The following is a 24,815-nucleotide window of genomic DNA, read 5'->3' as shown; positions in this document are numbered from 1 at the left end:
AGACCCACACCTATATGACCCATTCCTACCCCAGACCTTCACTGTGCCCCATACCTCCCTCCAGACCCAGACTAATATGACTCTATACTTCCCTCCAGACCCACACCATTGTGCCCCCATCTCTCCCCCAGACCAATGTGCCCCATCCCCTCCCTCCAGACCCACACCAAGATGCCCCATCCCACCCTCCAGATGCACACAGATGTCCCCATCCCACGCACACCAAGATGCCCTGTGTCACCCTCCCAACCCACACCTAGATGACCCATGCCACCCTCCAGACCGACAGATGCCCCATACTGGTTCCACACCGACACCAATGTGCCACCATCCATCCATTGAGGACCCCACCAAGATGCCACCATCCCTCGCTTCAGATGCACACAGATGTTCCCACCCCACCCAAACATGACCCATGCCACCCTCCAGACCGACAGATGCCCCATACCTGTTCCAGACCAACACCAATGTGACCCCATCCATTAATTGCAGACAGGGGTGCAGTTAACTGATGATGGGAGGGGCACTTTAGGACAGGGTGCGGCAAACCTGGAGGCTCTACCCCATCTGTTCTACCCCAAGGGTTGTCTGACATGGGGCCCAAGTATCAAACGGTAGCAGCCCAGCATTATACATTGGCGCACACACAATGACACATTCACTAACTCACGTAAACATCCCATTTACCATACACTCGCTCATGCACACCCAGCCCCCCATACATCATGCACTCATTCACACACACTCATTCTCCCTTACATGGAAGACGTTGCCACCAGAGCAGGAGCTCCTGGCCTGGCCCCTCCGTCCTGAGAGCAACCCTCCACCTCCTCACCATCCCGAGATGCCCTGGGAAGAGAGGGCTTACTGCTCCACATGGCTGCAACCCCCCGCGAATGCGCTAAAAAATTGCCGAAATCAGCATTCATATTTTTTTTTGCCGCAACTGGGAAGCCTACAAGGACTCACCCAGTCTCTTGGTCCAATAAAGGAGCTGAGCCCCTTTACAACATCCAACCACCATTTGGCACCATTGGAAGCCACAAGGCTTCATACCCCTTCCAAGATGGCCAACGCGAAGGCCTCTACCTCCTCACCACTCTGCTGCTGCATGTGAGCACCCCGATTGGCTCACCAGCACACCAAGTGGCCAATCGGGTCGCCGGGAGGCGTGAGCCAGCCTGCGAGAGAAGGCTGGCAGAAAAGGCTCAGATCCTGACTGAGCTGACCGAGCGTGCCGAGCTGCGGCTGCGCCAGGTCTCTAAGCCTTGCCTTCTGCCTGGACCCCTACTTTGATGGTGAGACATTGCTTGTACTAACCGCCCGAAAGCTACTGCCACAGCGCCTGTATGACTCTAGTAACGACATTCTAAAGTGGCCCTCTACGAGTACCCGCCCACACTATTGTCTTAACATTGTTCTTTACTGTTCCTCACAATACCTGTCACAAATTATCTTTTGTGCTGCACGCCACCCCTCATTTGATTGTATGCTCCTGTATTGATTGTCTGCCACGTGGAGTAAGCTTCCCACACTGCTGCTATTTGTCCCTACCTCATGAATCACGTGCAATTAACACTGAGCCCCACGCCTACCATGATAGGTACCCCTCTGTACCACTCGTTCACTTTGAAGGACTGCTGACCTTCACCCACATATATATGTACACAGTGCTATTCATCTGCTTATGTACTACTCAGTCAAACTGCCATACGCACGAATGTCGCACCTTATCCTTGCTCTGCGTTTTGCCTGACCCACCAAGCTCCAGCCTTATCTCGCATCTTGCCCGAGTAATACGCCGCTGGCCTTGCAGTATATACTGCCTGAATATAGAGGTCTAGCTTTTGCCTTGCTCTCTGCCTGATTGACATCCAGCATTACCTCTGTGCCCTAGCTCGGACTTGTAACTTGTACATCTAATACTTGTATTTTGCCTAATTAACACACCCTAGCCCACTTTGCATTCTGCCAGACTGCCGGGCCTAGCCTTGATTTGTATTTGGCCCAACATACACCCAGGTGTGCCCTGGCTATGCCTATGAACTATCGCCACTCTGGCTCCCAGTTCTAATTTTGAATCTAGGTGTGCCCAGTTTATGCTTGTGATCTAGCTCCCAGTGCCAATTTTGAATCTAGGTATGCCCTATTTATGCTTGTGAACTAGCGCCATTGTGGCTCCCATTGCTAATCCTGAATCTAGGTGTGCCCAGTTTATGCTTGTGATCTAGCTCCCAGTGCCAATTTTCAATCTAGGTATGCCCCATTTATGCTTGTGAACTAGCGCCATTCTGGCTCCCATTGCTAATCCTGAATCTAGGTGTGCCCTGTTTATGCTTTTGAATCAGCCCAAACTAATGTTCATTAAGCCACAGCCGTTTCTGCACCTTCTCTATGCATACTAGCCTAGTCCAACCCAGTGGTATACTTGTGCCTAGCGCCTAACTTATCAATGGTAACAGTTTACTGTATGTTGTTTATGCCCTATCTGCTAAATCTTGAATATAGGCTGCAGTACACTTGTGCCTCGTAAATTACCCTGCATCAGTAAGCTCACTCTATAGTCGCCTATTATCATAACAGAATGCAGGCATTGCTAACATTAACCATGTTCCCATTCTGCATTATACCATCGGCCACCCCCTGCACTAGAGGTCATTACATTAAGTTTGATGAAGGGTTAGGAAGACAGATGTCCTCGTCACCACCATATCCCCTGCCCCACATCATTCCTTCCCATACAACCCCCTTTTCCCACATCAATCACAACCAAACTACATCCAGCTTCCACTATGTGCAATACACATAAGCTGCCCCTTGTGCCTATAGCCTCAACCATCTCCCCTCCTGATATTTCTAAGCGTAACGAGAGACTAACCAGCAGACTACCGCCTAGCAGGTACACATCATATACTCATAAGACCATACGTTCAGATCACCCTGAATGCACTGACAATAATCGCAGACACAAAAAGAAAAGGGGTACAGCCCCTCTGAACAACCCAGGGGACACTAGCCCTAGTCGACCAGCGAAGGTCACACAAATACAGCCCATAAAAGGAGCATTACTGAATGTCAGGTCATTGGTAGAACATGCTACTGAGATTGCTGATATTATTGTGAACAATAACCTTGGCTTCCTTGTAATGACAGAAACCTGGCTGCATGAGGCAGCAGGCCCTTCTATCGCCCTAGCCGTCCCAGATAATTATTCCATTCTCCGCGTAGACAGACCTACGACTCGAGGAGGAGGAATAGCCATTATCTTTAAAACCACTCTCAATATAAGACCAGCCACCCCTATGTCACTGGCATCATGCAAACTCCTCTCAGTTAAGTTCCAAACCTCACCTAACAGCACCATTACACTACACATCATTTACAGGCCCCCTGGGTCCTTTGAAGAAGATATCATAGCCTTAGCAGCCGGCACCACCAAACCTACAACGCAAAATATCATCTTAGGAGATTTCAACAAGGACACTAGCGACCCTCACACCATCTCTCTAGCCTCCGCATTACTAGAACAAGGCTATACTCAAACTAGCCTCAAACCCACCCACGAAAAAAGAAGGATACTTGACTGGGTTGCGCTTCTCAATTGCACCACTACCCTACTAGATCCGACTCCAGTAGTATGGTCAGACCACCACCTTATCACTTTCGAAGTGCACATCGACAATTTGGAAAAGAAAAAGCCCATTATTGCTCCCGTCTGCCACACAAGGAATAAACAAGAAATTACAGCAGACGCGCTAGTAACCCTGGTAGCCCCCTTACTCAATGCCCTACCTTACACTAATGATCCCAACACGCTAATTAACATCTACAATGAGACCATGACTAAAGCCATTGATGCTATTGCCCCGCTTAAACTACGACAAAGCAAACCCAAAACCCATCTCAACTCGTGGTTCACTCCAGAGCTAAAAGCACTTCGCACTGAAAAAAGAAAATGTGAATCACGTTGGAAATCATCCCCTACACCTGAAAACAAAACCAATCTTGCCATCACCACTGCCGCCTACAAATTTAAGATAATCCAGGCTAAAAAAGAAACCTACAATAACAGAATAGCCCAAGCCAGCTCCAGCACTAAAGAATTATTCAACATTCTAAGAGAACTAGAGAACCCCAACCCACCGCCAGAGACATGCTCTAAGGATAAAGCCTGGTGCACGAGCATTCAAAATGCCCTCTCCAATAAAATTATAGGACTACAGACTGAAATAGCTGACAAAAGATCCCAACTAACAGTCATCAAACCAGCACCTACCCCTACCCCTCACATTAACTCAGTTTTCACATTCAAAAAAGACACCATTCCCGAAGTCCACAAAATCATTGCGTCTCTTAAACCATCTAACTGTAAGGGCGATAGCTGCCCAGCCCAGATTATAAAAGATGCAGCTAGAGACCCTGCCCCATTCATTACTAAACTTGTAAACTCCTCCTTCACTAACAACTCTGTCCCTAGTAACCTTAAACAGTCCTGGGGTCTACCACTATTAAAAAAACAGATCCTTGCTCCGGCCATACCCACTAACTACCGACCAATTACGACAGCCCCTTTCTACTGAAAATTTTGGACAGAATAGCCTACTTGCAAATACAATATTACCTTGACACCCACAAATTACTTGGCACCCGTCAATCTGGCTTCAGACCCCAGCACGGAACAGAAACCGCACTTGTCGACCATAAAAGCCAGATCGATGAATTAAAAGACAAAAGGAAAGATGGCCATCCTACTTCTACTCGACCTCTCGGCGGCTTTCGATCTGGTGGATCACACCATACTTTGCAACCACCTATCCTCAGCGGCCCATTTCTCCAGTTCCGCAGTCGCCTGGATCCAATCTTTCCTCGCTAACAGAACTATGCGCATGTTCTCACCCTCAGCAGCTGCTGACCCCATCCCCATCACCTGCGGAGTCCCTCAAGGATCCTGCGTCTCACCCACTTTGTATAACATCTTTACAAAGCCACTATTTAACAAACTGGACCGTCTGGGTGTCACCTACACAAACTATGCGGATGACACCCATATACTCCTACCCATCTCAGGAACCTATGACATAAACGTCGCGCGGATTAACAAAGTCATCATCATTCAGGCTTGGATGGCCACACATGGCCTCTGCCTGAATGATAAGACAGAATTACTCCTAGTCGGATCATCCAACAACCTTCACAAACTAAGTCATCATTACACAAATATCCTCATCGATGGGAACAGTATACCCATTGCCAAACATGTAAAAACTTTAGGTTTCTACTTCGATGCCCAGTCCAACCTAACTAAGCAGATTAACATGACCTCATCGGCCACAGCCTACACAGGCAAGATGATCAGAGCCTGTAGACCTTTTCTATCCCCCACCAGCTGCCTTACGCTGGCGAGAGCGCTTATACAATCTAAACTTGATTATTGCAACAGCCTTTATCTAGGAGCAAACAAAACCATCATAAATAAACTCCAGATTATGCAAAATAACATGCTCAGAGCAGCACTGAATATTCTCAAAAGATAGCACATATCAGAAACTAGAAAACATTACAGGTGGCTCTCCATACATGACAAAATTGTTCTAAAAACTATCTGCCTAACCCACAAAGCGCTTAACTACCAAGTCCCCCCCATCTCACAGACAAGTTCACTTTGAAGGTATCCAAAAGAATCACTACATCATCCAACATACCATGTCTGGCAGTGCCCAGATATAATCTAAAAAGAGCCGGAGGCTCCAACTTCCCGGTATTAGCCGCCCAGCTCTGGAACACTCTTCCTCAAAATATTCAGGCTATTGAAACTTTTAACAAATTCAGAAGCCATGTCATCACATGGATACTCAACAAAACATAAAACTACAGTTCCTGTTACCACTAACCGTGAGATGATCTGTACAACTAGCATGTCTCATCCATCCTATACTACTGCCATGACCTATGTATAATATGCACAATGTCTATTGTGTATATATGTACCATTGTATTTTTTTTTCAGTGAATGCTATACTATGCCATGTAACCATCACCATCCTCTAGCGCCCAATTACCTCCAGGTCAGGTGCGCAATATAAATAAAATAAACAAACAAACAAACCAAACAAACATTACATACCCACTCCTTGCACACATACGCTAATATGCACTGCTAGTTTCAGAAAAGGCTTTCCACACGCCTTTGCCTAACAAAATGCAAGTGTGCACATCAGCCCCTTTCCCTCAGTTGTCAAAGAACATATAATGTTTGCACGCATCCGTGGGGAGAAGGCTGATGTGTCCATTTGATTTTTGTTAAGCAGAGAGGTGAGGGAAGCGTTTATTGAAACTAGCAGCTTTAAAATTGTGTTGCGTATATGCAAATACTTTTTTGTGCAAGAACACAGTAAAACTTTCAAGTAGCCTGTTTCAGGCTTCTTTCGTCTCTCTAACCAACAGAAAAGTATGGCATGCAAAACCATTGAACTAATCACACTTCGATTTGAACAATGGCGGCCTGATTGCAGACACCACCTGGATGCCACCATCCCGCCCTCCAGACTCACACTGTGCCCCCACATCTCCCCCAGACACACATCAATGTGCCCCAGTCCTCCCTCCAGACTCACAGCAGCGTGCCGCATCCCTCCGTCTAGACCAATAACATAATGCCCCATTCACCCTCAGATGGCAAGCCCATCCCCCTTGCAGACCCACACCAAGATGCCCGTGTGCCTTTTCCCCGAACCACACCCAGATAGCCGAGCCGACACTGTCTAAAACCACCCATCCCAAACATGCTCATCAAACATTACATTCTCCCATTAGCCGCCTTTGCTCAGTTAAACACCACTATCCACTGTCTCTGCACTGTTGCTTTTATTACCCCTCCATACCTTTCACGTTGAATAGATGGACATGATTTTTTAAATAATTGTCCTTTTCCGCTCCCCTGGTGTCTTACAAAAGAGTTAACGGTATCCCGAAGACAATGCTAGAACTGTAATTTCAACCACCCAAGAGCACGTAGATACTGGCTTTCCTAGCAGCCTGACAGCCAGAGCCTCGCCGTTTCCGCTCACAATAATCACGAGGGACAAGACGCAGTCGGAGTTGGTGTCTTGCGGGAACTTAAAACGCCCACCTTAATCACAGCCAACCAAGACCACTCAACTCCCGGTTGCTCTGGAAAACGGCTCCGTGAATGGTAGGCAGGGAAGTCACGTGAACAGGAATAGACATTGTTGTGGTGGTCCGTTTTTCACATGGGAACCACACGCTACCCAACCAAAAGCGACTATTTGATTGCTTCGCACGCCCCCGAGGCAGGTGACTGCTCAGTTACGTTCAAACGTGCAACCCACGTGACGAAGAGGAGGCGCGGCGCTGCTAAGGTCCGTTTCTCGAATGGGAACCAGATTCCACCTATGTACTATCGACATCACTGTGATCTCAGCTGATGCAAGGCACTTGGTGACGTGACTGCTGACCTGTCGGGGTTCATCATATTGCAGTGGTTAGTAGTAGCTTAATAAACGCCTTCTTAAAAAAAAAGTGTGTTCTGGTATTTGCTCTCCGTTTATATTGGAGACTACAGGTACCATAATTCATAGAACAAGCACAATAGTTTGGGGTTTTGTAATGCGAGTTGGTTTCTTTGTTAACAGCTACCTTGTGCCCAGGCACTTGCATTTTATACCGGGCGTTCCCGTCATAATACTAATACTGTGTAGTATCAAAGTATAATGGTTGCTTCAGATAAACGTGATGTTGAATTAGTATCGTATATTGCGCAGTCGTGCTAATGGAAAGAATAGGATTCTGCCAGGTAATTGTGGATTAGGTCTGTCCAGCTAGTTGGATGCAGTGAATGGATTTATTGGATTAAGCAAAACGGAAAATGTAGACACGGGGTTTGCATAACGAATAGCTCTTTATTAAGACATATGATTCTGTAGTTTTAACTATTGAAAAAAAAGTGTGGCTCCTAGGTGTTGATGTTTTTAACCATCATATACTGGCGACCGTGACTTGTAGACATTCCGGTGACTCGTCTGCAGCAAACATACTTGCATAATCCTATCGTAACTATAGCAGGCCCAATACTTAAAATATAATGCTTTTTTAATATAGCACTTAATTCTGGATTCTTATCGCACCTGATGGATGTAATAAGTAAATAATAGATGTTGCTATTCAATTTTTCGATCGCTGAAGGATGTGGGGCCTAGTCCGTCCCGATGTATTTCACCGCTATTTTATACTAGCTATTGGCAAGTTTAGGCATCATATGCCCAGTTCATTGCCATTGTGGCAAGTTTGCTATTTACTTATCTGCATACCCGTTACATATCAGATCGTGCCATCGTGTCACAGGCGCTCGTACTGCTTTACACTTAAGGTGATGGTATCGTCAGTCATCAAATGGTAGGTATTTCCACCATGTACAGGTTATGCCCTCATGTGCCCGTTTGGTATGTGTTGCCATAAAATTCCCAGGTATTCATATAAAAAGATAGTTATAACTAGCACATACAGCGCGTTACCATCATATGCTCAGATACTCGCATGGAAAGTCACATTAATATTATTAACAACTGAAAATGTCCAGGTGTATGCCCCATATGACGGGAACTCCCACTCGGTGCCACTGATGTTCTATTCCCAACTACTGGTTTTGTCCTCAGAAATCGATGTATTCCCATCATAGGACATATTCTAGTATCAAACGTCTGGCTACTCATCAGAGTCCGCATTCAGACCGTATACACCTAGGTATACGGTTTGGTATGGTTATCGCAGGTGAAAAGTCCAGCCTCCCTGCCCCCTTACTGTGCAGACCAGCTGCCATATTTTAAATATAAGGCTAGCCTATGTTTTACGTGCTGTCATCTTTTTCAACGAAATTCAAGGTTTTTCTCATGCTAAATTTTCCACCACCTTTAGTACTACAGTTTTGACTTCTGATGTCATATACAGTGTGCAGTGTGTTCTTAATCGACGCACCTTGTTTTTCCACGCCTCACTGCCAATCCAGGGACACTGGTCATGGCTAGTGGACCCCTTTGTAACGCAATGAGGCAAAGGGACTGGGCTGGGTAGATACATAGGTGCTGTGCGGTGACTGGCTTAGGCTCAGGGACCGAGACTTTCTATGCTAATAAGTGCAGTAGTTGAAGAAATAGTGATGGGTTTGCAACATACATTTCTTGTAGGCTTACTTCCAAGGGTAATTTGATTCGTCTTAAACAGATACTGTTCCTTTCTCTTGATTTAGGCCACATCATCAGTTTTCATTTAATTAATTTCCTCCAAAGCACATCGTAGTCATGATTTAGGTGTACCTATTGCATCTGTAGCAAACAGGTAATACTCTGGCAAACATGCCTGGTTTCATTCCAATGGCCTCCTGCTGTGATTTTCGCAGGGGGAGATTTCAATCTCAAAATGGGGATTGTTCAAGTGATATTTCTTTCATCACGGAAGAAGATGCAGTCTATTGATATGTAGGGAGCGTTCAATAAGCATAGTAAGTACTGACTCTGGTCTGACTGAAATGTGAACACTTTAACAAACAGCAAAACAGATAACATTATTTCCTCTGCTCCTGTAGCTACTGACGATTACTTAGTTGGTTGTCTGACCCTCAGAATGCAGATTGGGCCTATGATACTATCGCGAAGAAAGCTAGACTGCTACACTTTCCTGGTACGGCTCACAAAGCAGACTTTCACGTATCTAGTTAGTACACCAAAAACTAAAGTACCGTTCAGAAAGCTTTGAAGCTCACAGTAAGAGGCCCCAACATAGTGGCAGATCGCAGGCGCAACTATAGAAGGCTATGATTGAGGGTAAGGAAGGTATTAAAATAGAAAACGTATAATCGTGAAATAAGAATTGCATATTGATCTGGAAGAATGTTTCTTGTGAATTAGGGCACTCTTGCCCATCTGTGGGGACTAGCAAGAATATAACGTTTCTTGAATGGATTAAGCATTTTACTTCTTTGTATAATATTCCTTCTGCTCCATTAGTTGACCCTGCCATATACAAGTCATCTCTTATATCATTCAGAGGCTGATGCATAACGATTTTGCTGCATTCACTTATGCAGAATTGCAAACGCCCCTTTTCTTCTCATCTAGACTGAACGCTGCCGGCTCGATTTGGTCGCTTTCGGGCCTGTTGAAATGCAACAAAGCAGTCTGGGCTCTGGTATTCCCAGAGATTTTAATGCAGTTTTATTCAGTTTTGTTTACCGCTGAGCTGGAATAAAGACCTCATTGTACCGACTTCTTTAGTGTGCTTGCATTCCTGCTTTAGGGTACGCTGAACCCCTAAATGGTAGCTTCCTTCCACACGCATAAATAAAATGGTTTTACAAACTAAGGGAAGAGATACAATATCAGTTTCCTGTTGGTTATAGATGTACCATTCACTAACATAAATATCCACACACATTTCATGTAGTTAATCTTAGGCAAACTAAAGTAAGACATTTTCATATTTCTTTCTACTTGTAGTAAGTGTATTCAATTATAAATTAATTCTATTATTCACATTTAATTTGCACTACAACATAACAAGATTTAGAAAGAGGTACCTGATATACATCCCATGAAAATTGTAAATGGATATTTAGTAAGACATTTTGTTCATACATGAGTGCACAGTCACATAAGCTTGCAACATATAAACTAGAGAAGTGTATCGAATACCAGTAAAAACGAAGAATTCATGTCTTTAACACAAATTGATATAGTAACCTAATGCAAGGTCAGCTGCCTAAGCCGCAGAAAGACCTTGATAGAACAGAATTAACGTTATAAAATATTTCAGAGTTCCTTCATTTCATCGCCTTCATCAGGACCCAAAATGGGTCTTTGTGTGTGTGTAGCGGCCGTGTAGTTATGGTGAAGTTGCTAAACCCAGAGGAAGACCACTTTTTTGGCGGCTTATAACTTCGCTCCCCCTGGATGAATCGTCACCAAACTTTGTCAAAATAGTATATGGCCGGTTCTTAATTTTTTCGCCAAGTTCAGTGATGTTTTGTGCAGGAGGGGTAAAGTTATAGGGGGGTCCCACATTTTATTTTCTCCATAGACTGAATGGGGAAAATCTTTGCGCACGTCTACAGGCCGAACGGTTGGACGGAATTTCATCAAATTTGCAGGTGGGGGGGTGGGGCTTGGGTCAGAAAGCGTGTGTTTGGTGGAAATCGGACCAGTACTTTTGTTGCAAAGAACTGAAATGTACGTCTCAAAAAATGAGTAATATCCGGGTCCGGTCCGGGGACCGAAGCCTCATTGGCTTCCAGTACGCCGTGATGTCGGTGAACATTGGACGCAGCCGGTAGTTGGCTGGAGGAAAGCGTGCTGTGCGTCAGAGGGTTTGGGAAGCTCTGCCATGGTGTATCGGAGGATAGCGTTGTGGTGTGTGTGCCAAGCCTCTAAGCCATTGTGTGCATGGCTGGGCCTCTGCTATGTAGCAGTGTGCCAACTAAAATTAGTCATATCTGGCTCAGCTCCGGCGTCCCATTTCCCTGTCAAGTTTTGATTGCAACGCAGTGTGCAGTGACGTGATGTGTGTCAAAAGTTTTCCATAACGGCTGCATGTTGTAGCGGAGGAAAATGCTGCAGCGAAGGGGCCTGAAAAACATAGTTTACGGCATCTGGTGGTGGGAAGAAGCAATGGAAAGGGTGGGGTAGTGAAAAGTGCTTCAAGTGATATATCTCATTAGAAGAAGACTGTTGGGTGCCAGCGGTATCCGTGCATACTACGCCAATTTGCGATTACCTCAACAGGCAACAATCTTGTGTGGTCATTGCAGGCAGCCTTCGTTATGGTATGCTAGCTGCAGCAGCAATGTCTTTCTGTGATGAGTGGTGGCAGGCACATTTGCAGAAGGGGAGTGCATTCCACAAGACATTAACATTTACAGATAGGGTGTGCTGTGTGTGGTAAGTCCGTAGCCCCTTTAATGCATGGCTGCAGCCTTTGCACAGAAAAGTATGTCCACTGGTTGAAAAGGTATATCCACTAGTTGAAAGTCAGTGCCACATTGTCGCTTTGTGTGTGTGGTTTGGCTGCATTGCACACATTGTTGGTTGCATGGGTGTGGTGATTGGTAGAACATCCTACAGTTGTTGGTATATGGGTGGAGATGCTGCAGTGACCAGTCGTGTAGTGTGTCCACTGGGTGCACTAATGGAATATGGTACACATGGAAGAGGTTATGGTGCAACTGGTTCGTATATGTGCTTGCGTAGGGTGCATTGCTCAGATTATTAAGTGTTGCAGTGCCCTATGCAGTATTGTTTGTATGCACATAGTAGAGTGTGGAGAGCAGGACCAATGTTGTGAAGATCGTGTTGTTTGGTTGGGATTATTACAATGTTTTCTAAGTGGGTAGTGGTGCCAAACCCTTTGTGGTATGTTTGTGCATAACGGTAAGTGGAACATGTGTGCTTGCATTCCTGCTTTAGGGTGCAGAGGTTGGGTAGAAGTGCTGGTGCCTATGTTACCTTTTTTAACTGTGGCACATGCCTACATGTTCACCTGCATGGTTTTGTTATGTTGTGGTGGGTGTGGGCAAGGCCTAGACTGGTGGGTGCATGGAATGTCACGTGACTTTTACACAATAGTTGTGGAGGATATTGTGGACTTGGTAGAGCATCAGAAGTGAACTGCTATGCGTATATTAGCATACGGTGCACATCATTGGCCCTGTTGCACAATAGGGAGCCACATGTCACCATGTGTGTTTGCTATTGTTAGGCCCTTTATAAGACCCTTGCTTTAGGAAGTGCTGTAAGATATTGCAGCATGATAGGACATGCTCAGCAGCACACATGTAAAATATGGCCAATGTGCACAGCCTCCTACATACCGTTCACCACACCTACACCCAACAGCCTAGGCCTTCATCACAGCCACCACAACATAATGCAGCCACGCAGTTGTCACTCTGCATGATTTTGAAGTTGGTGACTTTTACACAATGGTTGTGGAGGACATTGTAGACTTGGTAGACCAGCAGAAGTGAGCTGCTATGCGTAAATTAACATATGGTGTATATCATTGCCCCTGTAACACAATAGGGAGCCACATGCCACCATGTGCATTTCATATGGTTTGCCCCTTATAAGCCCCTTGCTTTAGCGAGTGCTTTAAGATATTGCAGCATGAAAGGACGTGCTCAGCAGCACACATGTAAACTATGGCTAATGTACACTGCCTCCTACATACCGTTCAGCACACCTAACAGAACGTTGTGCAGCCATGCTTGCAAATATAGGCCCAGGGTGAAAACTGGCAGGCTTAATTGCAGATGGAGAGTGCAGTGCACATGACATGAGCATTTAACCATGGCTAATGTACACTGCCTCCTACATACCGTTCAGCACACCTAACAGAACGTTGTGCAGCCATGCTTGCAAATATATGCCCAGGGTGAAAACTGGCAGGCTTAATTGCAGATGGAGAGTGCAGTGCACATGACATGAGCATTTAACCATAGCGTGCACTATGGTGTGTTTTTCTCTGGTGAGGGTCTAGCGCATTGCATGCATGGCTGGAGTGGAAAGTGAAAAAGGAGTGTCCCTGCTTTACTGGGGCGTGGCACTCGCTGTAGGTGGAAACTCGCGCATGCCACATCCTGCCCTTTTAAGGATAGTAGGCATGGAAATGAAACGGTACGATTTACCCAATCAGGTGTCAAGGGTGTGGTTGACGGGAAGGGGCGGTGATATAATTCCCCAAAAGTGGATGCAGTGAGGTTGGTAGAGATGGAGAGATGCAGAGTGCTCATCGTGGGTGATACCTTTGTGCAAAATCTGCACATGTATGCCGTGAAAAGAGGCTTAGCTGCTAACATTCAGTTGGAAGGAGTGGAGGATTTTTGGGGCACAGTCTGAGTGGGGTTTCGGTGCCATGGTTCTCCTTTGTACATGTGTCGCCTCTGTCGGTACTGTTGATGTAGTTGTCGTGTATTATTGAGGCCTACATTTGGGGTATATGTCGTGCTCATGTTTGCTCCGTCACATCAAGAAGTTGATGACCGCAGTGATGCAGATTCTTCCCACTGCCAAGTTGATTTTCTCAGCCAGATAACCAAGAGCAACATGGGACCATGCCGGTGTAATTTGTCCACAGCCAGAGGTTGGGAGGTGTTTCATAAACAGAAGCATGTGTGACTTCATGTGCAGTGCTGGGATGTTCTGCACCGACTATGACCGCATTAACGAGCGAGATTTGCAGTGGTCTCAAGGAAATGGCAAGTTGTTGACCTCCATTGGCAATGCTGTTTTGTTTGACACTATGCATGAAGCGTTGCAGAGAATCCTGTAGAAATGTAAGAGAAGCGTTCACCTTCAGTTGGTAAAAATGTCAGGAGGAGAAGCAAACTGGAATGGATCGAAAGAGATTAAAAAAAGAAAATGTATGCAAGGAAAAAACAGGACAAAAAAAGAAAACCAAAAAACACATCTTTTCAGACACAGTACTAAACATCCAACCCCCCTCCTCCTTTCCCCCAACCCTAGCACAAAAACTGCGGATTCTGCTGTAGTGTCAGAATTACTCATGCCACCTCCAGCTGGCGAATTTCTGGGGGTTTTCGGTTTTACTTGTATGGGTAGGTTGTTGTTAGTGCAAAGTAGCTGTAACGTTCCTGAAACACGTTTTTGCACTGAAGTTGCTAGGTTGTTCTTAGAGCAACTGAATCATAACGTCCCTTCGCCAACATGTTTGCACTGAAGTTGATAGGTTTTTTGTAGGCCACTGTAACCAGACCCTTCCTTTAGCATAGTTCTTTCAGTAAAGGGGATAGGTTTGTAGTAGTGCAACTTAGCCTGCTGCGTTTTGTATGGCTTGATGGGGCAAGGATACAGCTGGGAAGTTCAGTGAGTGGAGCATTGCCATAGTCCAACTTGGAGAGAACCAGTGCTTGGACTGCAGTGCGGAAGTCATCAGGATGATAGATGCGTCTGCTCTTTTGTGTGAGCTATAGTTGTAGATTGCATGTTTTCGTGACCGCAGCTATGTGTTGTGTGAACTAAAGGTGGGGGCGGGGGGGTCAATGGTCAAGCCAAGCGATTGGACCGGTGTGGAGAGGGATATGTGTGGGTTGTCTGTGGAAAGTTCTTCGATCCAGGTGGGTGAGTTCATGTTAGTGGGAGGTTGGAGGGGGCAGATGAGGAGGTATACTTCAAGCTCAACCCTTCCAAAACAGAAGTGGTTGGCCATTGTTTAGGTGATGGTGGTGAGACAGCTTTTGAGGATGTGGAGTTGTGATGGGATGAGATTTGGAAGTATGTTTGTGTGTCATCTGTCTATTGGTGGAACTGGATATTGTTTTCTGAAGGTCTGTCCAAGTGATTCAAAGTATAGGTTGAACAGGAATGGAGACGGGGAGGAGCCTTGTGTGACGCTGTACTTGACTGGGGTGTTGTCAGGTCGAAAAAGGGGACATGGAGACAAAGTGTGTGTCAGTAAGGATTGAGGTTGTTTGGGATTATTCTCCAGAATGGCTAATTTCCCTTACCTACTGAGTCCCTCAGCAGCTTTGCTGGATTTCTAGGATTTATTTTTTTCACCTGGTAAGAGTGTGAGCCTTTTCTTCCCACTCTTACATGTGTTTTGCTGTGTGTGTTTAATATTTTTGTGTTCATAAGACTGTGGAGCCTCACCTACTCCATAGGTATCATCTTTGTTTTACTGTGTTACACAGCACCTTCAGTGCAGTGACACAGGGTTGTCTTTTTCAGACTTCCCACTGAAACTCAATTTTTCTGAGACTGACTACTGTTTCCCAGAAACATGTTAAGTTGCCAATGACTTTATTAGTCTTTTTTAAATCACAGACCCAGTACAAGCTATCTTACATAGAGTTCTGGAAAGGGTTAATAGTTATCCCTTTTTGTCTGTTTCTCATGGAGCCTTATTTCGCTCTCTTTCATTAAGATTTGGCTGGTGGCAGTGGTAACTACCCTATTTTTTTCTACCGCAGTTATTTTAAATAGCCTTGGCATTGTTTTAGGCTATCTTGGTAGCCTCAAACTTAAACTTGCTTGACCATATATATTTTTATACGGTCCGTCTGGGTTTATTCGCCATTTCTTTGTGTAAAAGTCTTTCTTGTGCTTTATTCTGCGAGCCAAACCAGGGTTGGTTCCTTTGTTCACCGTCCTTTGGTGGGCTTCTGCATAGAAGCCCTCCTTAGGCGCCTGAATGTCTGAGGGGGACAGGATGTGAGGGAGGGGTTTGAGACTCCCCGCACAGGGTCTCCTTGGAGACCCATGTCGCACTCTGGTATGATTGGCTATGGTGACTGTCCCGCCGGGACAGCCCCCCTGCTGTATGATTGACAGCCAGGCTGTGTGATTCGGGGAAAACTGCATAAAAAGTAGGTCTCTAGGACTGACCAGGCAGAGTCGCCACTGGATCGAGAGAACCGAAGAGAAGCTGACAGAAGAGGACCTCTACCACGACTGAACCTCCCGGTATGATATGATGGGTTATTTATAACGCGCTTGATACCCAGAGGTTTCTAAGCACAGACCCGGTGATTGAACCTGTGTTGCTTTGTGTCGTCTTCCTTCCAAGGCGAGCACGTTGCCGCTGAGGTATCCTCCCGAGCCGGTGAAGCCCTGCTGCAGGTCCGAATCTTCAAACTTCGACAACAGGGAAGATCTGCAAGGAATCTTCTCCCCTTGAGCTGGTGGGACCAACCAGTTCACCAAACTGCAAGCCAGACCTCCCTCCTTTGGTCGTATTTGGTGTACAGGGCTACAGTGAATCAGATAGCCAGGAGGACGGGTCCCTGCTTGGGTTTTGAGGAGCGCACGTTTTATTTGTTGCTTTGCTCTGCTGCTGGTTTCTTCCCTGAGCGGTGAAGGACCCTCCAGTCTTCATACTTCGTGTCAGTCCGACAGTCGCTTCAGGAACCGTGAGCCTGCAGGATCTGCCAGGAACGTCTGCCCCAGCTACAGCATTCTTCTTATTACAAGGTACTGTGCTAAACCGGTTGTTCATTTCGTCCAGCCGTGGTGAAAGTGTGTGAATCTTTCGCCAATCCGAGGGCTTGTCCTTCTCTATTCTTTAAAGTAACTTTTCGTCCGAACAAATTCATTCTGAACTCTTGGCAAAGACTTAACAGCAAACTACTCTGAACTGTGTGATCCTCTGAAAAGACTTTGGTCCGTTGACTTTGGCCCAGGCCTCTTGATTTGATTTCCTCACTCTAGTTACTTTTTCTAGATTGCCCTGCTTACTTACTTGTTGGTGCTGCTCAACTTCTGTTTAACTTTGTCTTTCCCTCCCTTTTAAATTGATGGAGTGCCATTTTGCTCACATTTCATTTTGAGCCTAAGTTGTCCAGAATCTATTGGGTGTGGTGTAGTGTATTAAGATCTTGATTTTTCAACTGCTTGATAATAGTGAAATGTTTTATAACTGATGTGTAAATAAATGTATATTCTTTTACTCAGAAACCTTGAGTCAGTGTTTGTTTGAACCATAGTAATTACTGTCCTTTGTGTAACTATTGATACTGATCACTTTACTCTTGAGATAAGTCTGGCTACTCAGCCATCGCTACCACTTTACTGTGTAGTACAGGCTTGTACCAAGTTGTCGAAAAACCCACCTAAACAGAAAGTGCCCATATCCGAACATGGCTGCCTTTTCCTCTTTGTATCATTCATGCTCCCCCCCCCCTCTAAGCATGCTTGTTCTTCCGACTCACTAAACAAGGGTTCTAGACTAGGACATATGCAGTTAAAGTCTCCACCTAAGATGAGACTTAGCTTTTTAGCTTTTTGTGTTTTGCCATTCCGTCAAGATGTTCTGAACTTCGTTAATCACATCCTCCAGTTCAGCTTTTCATGGATTGAAGGACAGGTTTATTATCGTCAATGTTAATCCCTTTTCATGAATGGCATTGGTGACTGTCATTGCTAAGATAGCCTCAGAAACCGTGTTGATCTTTTTGACTTCTCTGCCTTGTTTGTTCTTAATTGCAGTCAGGATCCCTCCAAAATGTCAACCTCTTTTTCCTTTCTTCGCAGTTTTTACTTCAGTTTTTACAATAATCGTGAAGCCATCTATCACAGGACAGGTCAAAAGACAGGTTTCCTGAATTAACAGAGACATATTCTAAATCAGCAGCCCATGATCCTTCATTCAGAAAGCTACTAACACCTCTGGAATTCCAGCATAGGACCTTACATTCCTTAATACTGGAATCCTGGACAGACCCCTTTGGTGGTGTTAAGTGTGGTAGCAAGCCAGGCCCCGCTTTCTCGAGCTTCGGTAAAGCTAACCTATCTGTGACCTTCCTGTGTAGCTGAGCATTTAATTTTTAGATTTCTTTTCTTATCTCCTCCAACATTTTCTTCTGTTTGGTCCGTCTGTTCTATCTGACAAGCATAATAGCTTTCATACCCTCTAATGAGCAATTCTTCTTGCTTCTTATGTACCAATTCCTCAATCAATTTCGAGAAGAATGGACCGCACATATCCCCTTCCTGTGAAGATCCAACAAATGCACAAACCACATGTCAGATGAGGTAAATCTGGGATCAAAGAAACGATGTTCAATATTTTAGATGGATTTAAAGTATCCTTTTTCTCCTCTTCAAACACGGATTTCAAAATTAGCAGTATCGCCGTCCTTTGTAGGTTATCTGTCCTATTCCTGCTTACTGCGTACTTCTGGCTCACCTCTTTATTTCTGACTTTGTGTGGAAGAAGTAGCTTCTTACTTTGAGAACTCTCATCTATTTTAGTTGACTCATCGTTGACTTCAGTCTTCAGAATTACCCCTTTTGTACAGGCATCTGAAGCCCTTCCCTGTATTTGACTTTTTATGACCCTGCACAGCATTTAGGATTTGTTTAGTCTGTTGTCCTTTATCTACCTGGCTTTGCAAGTCTTCAATTATTATCACACTTTGTTTTTGACCACTGTCTTTTTGTCCTCTTTTTCGAACTGATATCACTTTTAACAGATGCTTTTATGATGGTTCATAGACATTTACGTGAGTCTCTGTTCTGAGTTTGCTTTCCTCCTCTACCATTCTTTGTTTGTTTTTTGGACTTCTCTGCCTTTTCTCATCCCTTCCTGATCACACTTTTCTGTGCCTGCCATCATTCCATTGTTTACTTCCTGATGGGATTCACCTTTCATTTGGGTTGTAAGTGATTGAGTCTTCCCTATCCCATTGTAGCTGCTAGAACTTTGTTATGATTTATTACCAGAGATTTGCCAAATAGACTTCTTTTTTGGAACAGAGTTAGTTCAGGTGGCTCTCTTCCTCCACTAATGTTCATCAAATAATTTTTTTAGGATATGATCCTTTGATTAATTTAAAATGACGGAATTTTGCTCTTACCTCTACAGCAACCGAGTCCTCTAAGCGAATATAAGACTGTAAGACTAAATTCAATCCAACTAATGGACTATTGCCATTCGTTGTCACTTCTCCCTTGTCTGGTCCACCACTTGAGATCATCGGCGGTATGCAGACTTCTTCACCTTTTGTTCTCGGTCTGCTCCATTTCGGTGTCTGAATAAAGGTCTGCCTCATTAGACGTGTAATTGGAGCCATGGTCACTTCCATTAGTGGTGTCATTAAGGCTGTTGTCGCTCCCGTTGGAAGTGTGATTAGGGCCATGGTCACTCCCGTCAGGTGACTGAAACATGTTGCACTCATTCGTGCTGTTAAAATAGGTTTGGACGCCAGTTCATGAGTTCCCAGACTTCCTTGAATTTCTTCCTCCAAACTAACACACGTCTTTTAGCGACGGACTTGCACTTCTTTCTGCTTCTCGCAGAACCGGTCCTGAAATCTGAATACCATCAATGACTTCTGTGTCTGCATCAAAGAGTCGAAATGACTTGACTTTCTAAAACAGTGTTGCGGTTTGTCTTTGCCGATCTCTTAGCAAAGTACGCTGTGATTTTTTTATTATAATTATTATAATTATTTTTTTCTTGATCACCTTTTTTACTTTTTGCATTTTTTGTGTTCTCATTTATCTCTACTACTATCCAACTGAGTGTGTTCAGTGCTCCTCCGAAGTTGCAGCTTTGCTTTACTATGCGTCATGCCTTTTAACTATTTGTTAAATCCACCCTCTGGGTCGTTTGCCATCTACTCTTTACGCAGGCCCTTTACTTTATTAATGTCTAAGACGTTGTAAGGGTTCACAGAAAATGTAAAACAAATCACTTTTTCCTCACCGTCATCGTCTCATCTCTGCTCACTGCACACTGCCTCTCCACTTAATAACCACTTTGCGCCTGCTTCGCGTGGGAGGCCGTTTTTTTTAATCCAAATGGGCAGAGCTATAGTTCACCGCACTTCGCTTCCAGGGAAAAGGAAAACTCTCCAGGTAGATTGGCCGTTTTCTACTTTCTCAGAACAGCGCGAAGACTGCCTGTCCACTTAACGACCACTTCACCATTTCCATAGACGACAGGCAATGCATGGAAGCCCTAACCAATACCAAAAACAATGTGCTTGGAATAATTTATGTATCATACAATTCACTGCATTAAACAAGCACAAAAGCTCCTGAATGTTAGCTCACATCATGACCAACAATGCGCTTGAAATAATACGTTCAGCACAATAGCCATACGCAGGATTCTAAATTGATGGGAGCTGAGAGCTATTTACCTCCTGCTTGTAGAATAGAAGACCCTGGTTCGCTTGAAACCAATTTGTTTGGGTTTTGGACAATCTATAAATAAACATTAGGACACATCTGTACTATATTTAACGCATAAGGGGTTGTAAATAATGGACAAAATTATATGTTTACATCTTATGTGGAAGTTAGATATTCTGAACCCTCTGTAGTAGTTCCTCAGTGGTAGCTCCTGGTATTGGTTAATGCTGGATATCCAGGAACTGCTTTTTGCTCCTGCATGTACAATCTTAATTTCGATCCCTGCCTACGTGACGGGCATTAAAAAATATATATATAGGGGGCATGGCCAGGAGCGCCAGCGATGCGGCGGCTTCCCTGATGGCCTCCGTCCGGAACCCGCGGCAAAGAGCTATAATTTAATTGTTTCTGATCGGATCAATACAGCGGTCAGATTCCCGCCCAGGCTCAGATGCAGATATGGAGTCTTAGGAAAGCTGACGGCACCGGCGGCGTAACAGGGGAGACCAGCAGGCTCGTTGGCTGAGTCGTGCAGGAGCGACTTTGGGCGGCGGACGGCCTTCCCGTCCCCCTCTCCCCTCTCCCAATCCTCGGGAGTGACTTCTACGGGGAGGTGACGAGCTCCGTGTCTGAGGTGCCGGTCAAACGGGAGCTCCCGAGCTTGGGCTTAGCATCGCCCTCCGGAGACGGACGAGGGAGCCTCCAGTAGCCTGCTGCAATCTGGCTCCCCAAAGGCATCCGACGGCAGCGACCGAGGTCTTCCGGGCTCAGAAAAGGTGAGCGCGCTGCAGCGAGGCCCTGGGTGGTACTGGCGACCCGCTGCTACTCAGAGGGTCTGACGGCTCCACCGTTGCTGTGCACCTCTTAGGCCCCCCCAACTTCCAGGGGCAACCCCGCCCACTCTCCCCTAGTTAACACAGCCTGGGGCCTACCACCAGCAGTGGCACCTCCTGGGAGCCCGGCAAGAGAGTCCCAGATTTCTGACATTACCCTGCTACCCCAAGGTACCGCGCTGGCGACACAGCGACCCCAGCACAACTTCAATACCAGCACTACAAGAGCCTGGGATTAAGTTCCCCGCCACGCCCCACTAGCCAGTTGCTTCCTGGGGCTCCCCTGTCCATTGGTCTCCACTATCCCCTGGGTGTACCGGGTCTCCAGCTCCACGGCAGGAGTGGTCCCCCCCCCCGCCATCATCGGATCCCAAGTGGCTTCATCAGAGGCTCGGCCTCCCCCTCTCCATCGTGCCTGAGGCCTAGTGATCGGCACTCCGAATCCTCCTTGGAACCACAGCCTATCGTCACCTGACAACCGGGGAGTCTCTGCCAAATAAGGAGATCCTTAGAGCCTAGATAACTTCAATTTAAGCATAACAGTCCCAGAAAGTTCGGAGTCGTAAACCCTGCAAGATGGCGAAGCTGGCTAAAGCAACCAAATCCTCGAACATCTCTACCATGCTGCTAGCAGCGGACAAGACAAAGAAATCTAACCCCTCCCCGAAATTAACCCCACAGAAGGCACCCGAGGAACAGGGAAAACTGGCCACTAAGGAAGACATCCAGGCCTTCTTGCGGGACATCAAAGCAGAGTTTCGATCCTGCTGTCCACACGAATGGAACAGACAGATCAATGACTCACAGAGGCGGAGCAAAGACGGGTCGAAGTTGAGGATCTGACCCAGAGTCACGACGCCACACTAATAGATATGAGACGCGAGATCCAAGCGTTGCAGAATAGGAATGAAGTGCTCTAGTTAAGCAGGAGGACCTAGTAAACAGGGCTCGAAGAAATAACCTGCATATCCGAGGGATCACATCAACGATCCAAGAGCTGCCAGAATATATAGGCAATTTCTTGCAAGCGCTCCTCCCAAACATGGACAAAGCCCAACTGATCCTGGACCGCACTCATAGGCTGCGCCCAAGATGAGGAGTAGACTCGGATGCTCCCCCGGATGTAATTACCAGGGTCCATTCATTTCTACGCCACTAAAGAGGCTATCTAGGCTATAAGCCGCACCAAGGATGAGCTCTTGTTCATGAGTACCCAGCCCCAGAGACAGCGGCAGCAGCCCTGGTCTAAAGCACAGAGACGCCGCCACGACTGATGGCCACGAAATGACCGATCCTATAACTAAAGAGGAATCCAGTGATGCCGCGGGTCCCGAGCGGCCCATACTCCACTCCAAGGTGTATGTCATCAACCCACCCTTGGAGACGAACCCAACCATGTGGTTTGATCCTAGCCCCGTTGGTTGGGAGGACAGTTATGGCCCAGTTGGCCGTGGGAAGGACTGCATTGAAAAATTCGGCCCCCCACTCAACTAAAGGTTTACCCTCCCGTTGGAGGAAATATAAAACCCAGCCGCAGGAAAACCACACCGAATCTAAGCCCCTAGATGATGGCTGAGAACCTCCATCCTCCCCGCTCAGATCAGTTCCCCCCCCCCCCCACACCAAAAACTGAAATTTTTGACAAGGAACGTCAGGAGTCTCAACGCCCCACAGAAGAGGAAAGCGATACTGAGGCGTTTACAGAACAACGAGGCCTCCATAGTCTTCCTCAAGGAGACAGATCTGACCCCGGCCGATTTCACCCTGCTCCGTGATCGGCAATTTCCGCTACGGTTTCTGGCGTCGAATGGAATTAAGAAGGGTGGTACAGCGATCCTGTTTGCCAAGGGCCTCAGGCCGAAAATCCTGGACTCCTTGCGTTGCCCAGATGGTCGCTTTGTAGCGGTAAAATGCCGAATATTTGGCCAACTTTACACATTGATCTCGGTGTATGCTCCTAATGAGGAGCAAGAGGAATTCTATTCAGCCCTAGAAAGTGCCCTCCCACCATTTGCTGAGGGCCAAACTGCCATCGGAGGAGATTTTAACGGAGTTCCTGACCCATTGGTAGACAGGTCACATCCTCCTGCTCGTAGAGACTTCGGCTCGGCGACAGCGTTACTCAAACTATTTAGAACTCTGGATGTAGTGGATACCTGGAGAGTCCTCCATCCTGAGGTTCGGGACTACTCGTTCTACTCTTATGTACATTAGAACTTATTCACGCATCGACCTCCTCCTGGCCTCCCCGCAGGTCTTAACATTTACAGATGAAGTCCTCATCGGGCCTAGAATCCTCTCAGATCACGCCCCAATAACCTTAACGCTCAGAGCCCATGACCCTGACCCGGCCCCGCGACGCAGATGGTCCCTTTATGACCCGATCCTAGGAGATATGTCAACAAGAGACGTGGTGGCTAAAGCAATAAAAGAGTTCTTTGAAGAAAACAGGAATGAAGATACCTCCCCAGCGAACACATGGGACGCAATGAAGGCGATGGTGAGAGGGGTGTTAACCTCTCGAGGATCAGCCTACCACAAACAAAAACAGATCCGCCGCAAACTGGAGGACAAGGTGCAGGAGGCAGAGACAGTATGTAAAGCCAGAAACTGGTCCCCGAGAACCTACCGAGCCTTGCAGGCTGCCCGGAAGAAGTTGGAGGCCCACTATGCAGAGGATGCAGCCCAACTTCTAGCCAAAACAAAACAAAGCTACTACGCCAGAGGTAATAAAGCAAATACATTCCTGGTGGAAAAATTGGCGAGAGTCAAGAACAGGAACACAATTATAGGCCTATGGGTCCCCCAGGGTACAGTGCAGTTCGCTGATCGTGATAAACTGCGGATCGCAGAGGCCCACCTTGCAGATACAATGTCGGCAACCCCGATATCCAGTGAAGAACAGCATATCTACTTGCAGGAGGCCGCCTTACCTAACATCACAGCCACGAGAAGGGAAGAGCTGGAAGCCCCGATTGCCAGCGAGGAAGTCGACGCGGCCATTAAAAACCTGAAATCAAGAGCTCCGGGACCAGATGGGTTCTCGCCTCGATTTTTCAAACTCTTTCGGCCTCAACTACTGGCCCCCATGACGGCCATCTTTAATTCCTTCGCCATCTCAGGATCTATTACCCCGTCGATGCAGGAATCAATAACAGTTCTAGCTCTCAAACCCGGATAAGACCCCAGAGATATCACTGCATACAGACCCATCTCTCTATTAAGCCTAGATGCGAACATTTATTCTAAGGTCTTGGCTAACCGACTAGCGAAAGTACTCCCGGACATTATAGAGCCAGGATTTATAATGAATAGAGCAACC

The 24,815-nt window shown here is 46.2% G+C and overlaps 1 protein-coding gene across 1 annotated transcript in view; it reads left to right on the top strand.

Annotated features, from left to right (window-relative positions):
* Nucleotides 1-7,377: 7,377 nt before the first annotated feature.
* Nucleotides 7,378-24,815, top strand: part of RBSN (rabenosyn, RAB effector) — a 344,052-nt gene continuing 326,614 nt past the window's right edge. The window contains exon 1 of the mRNA XM_069643425.1: nucleotides 7,378-7,501. The gene's annotated coding sequence lies outside the window, so the exon portion shown is untranslated. The remainder of the gene's footprint in view (nucleotides 7,502-24,815) is intronic.

Source organism: Ambystoma mexicanum, chromosome 2p (genome assembly GCF_040938575.1).
Source record: "Ambystoma mexicanum isolate Mex_15411 chromosome 2p, UKY_AmexF1_1, whole genome shotgun sequence".
In the NCBI taxonomy this organism is placed as follows: domain Eukaryota; kingdom Metazoa; phylum Chordata; class Amphibia; order Caudata; family Ambystomatidae; genus Ambystoma; species Ambystoma mexicanum.
The sequence above is the reverse complement of the archived record's forward strand: the minus strand, read 5'-3'. Positions and strand labels throughout refer to the sequence as shown.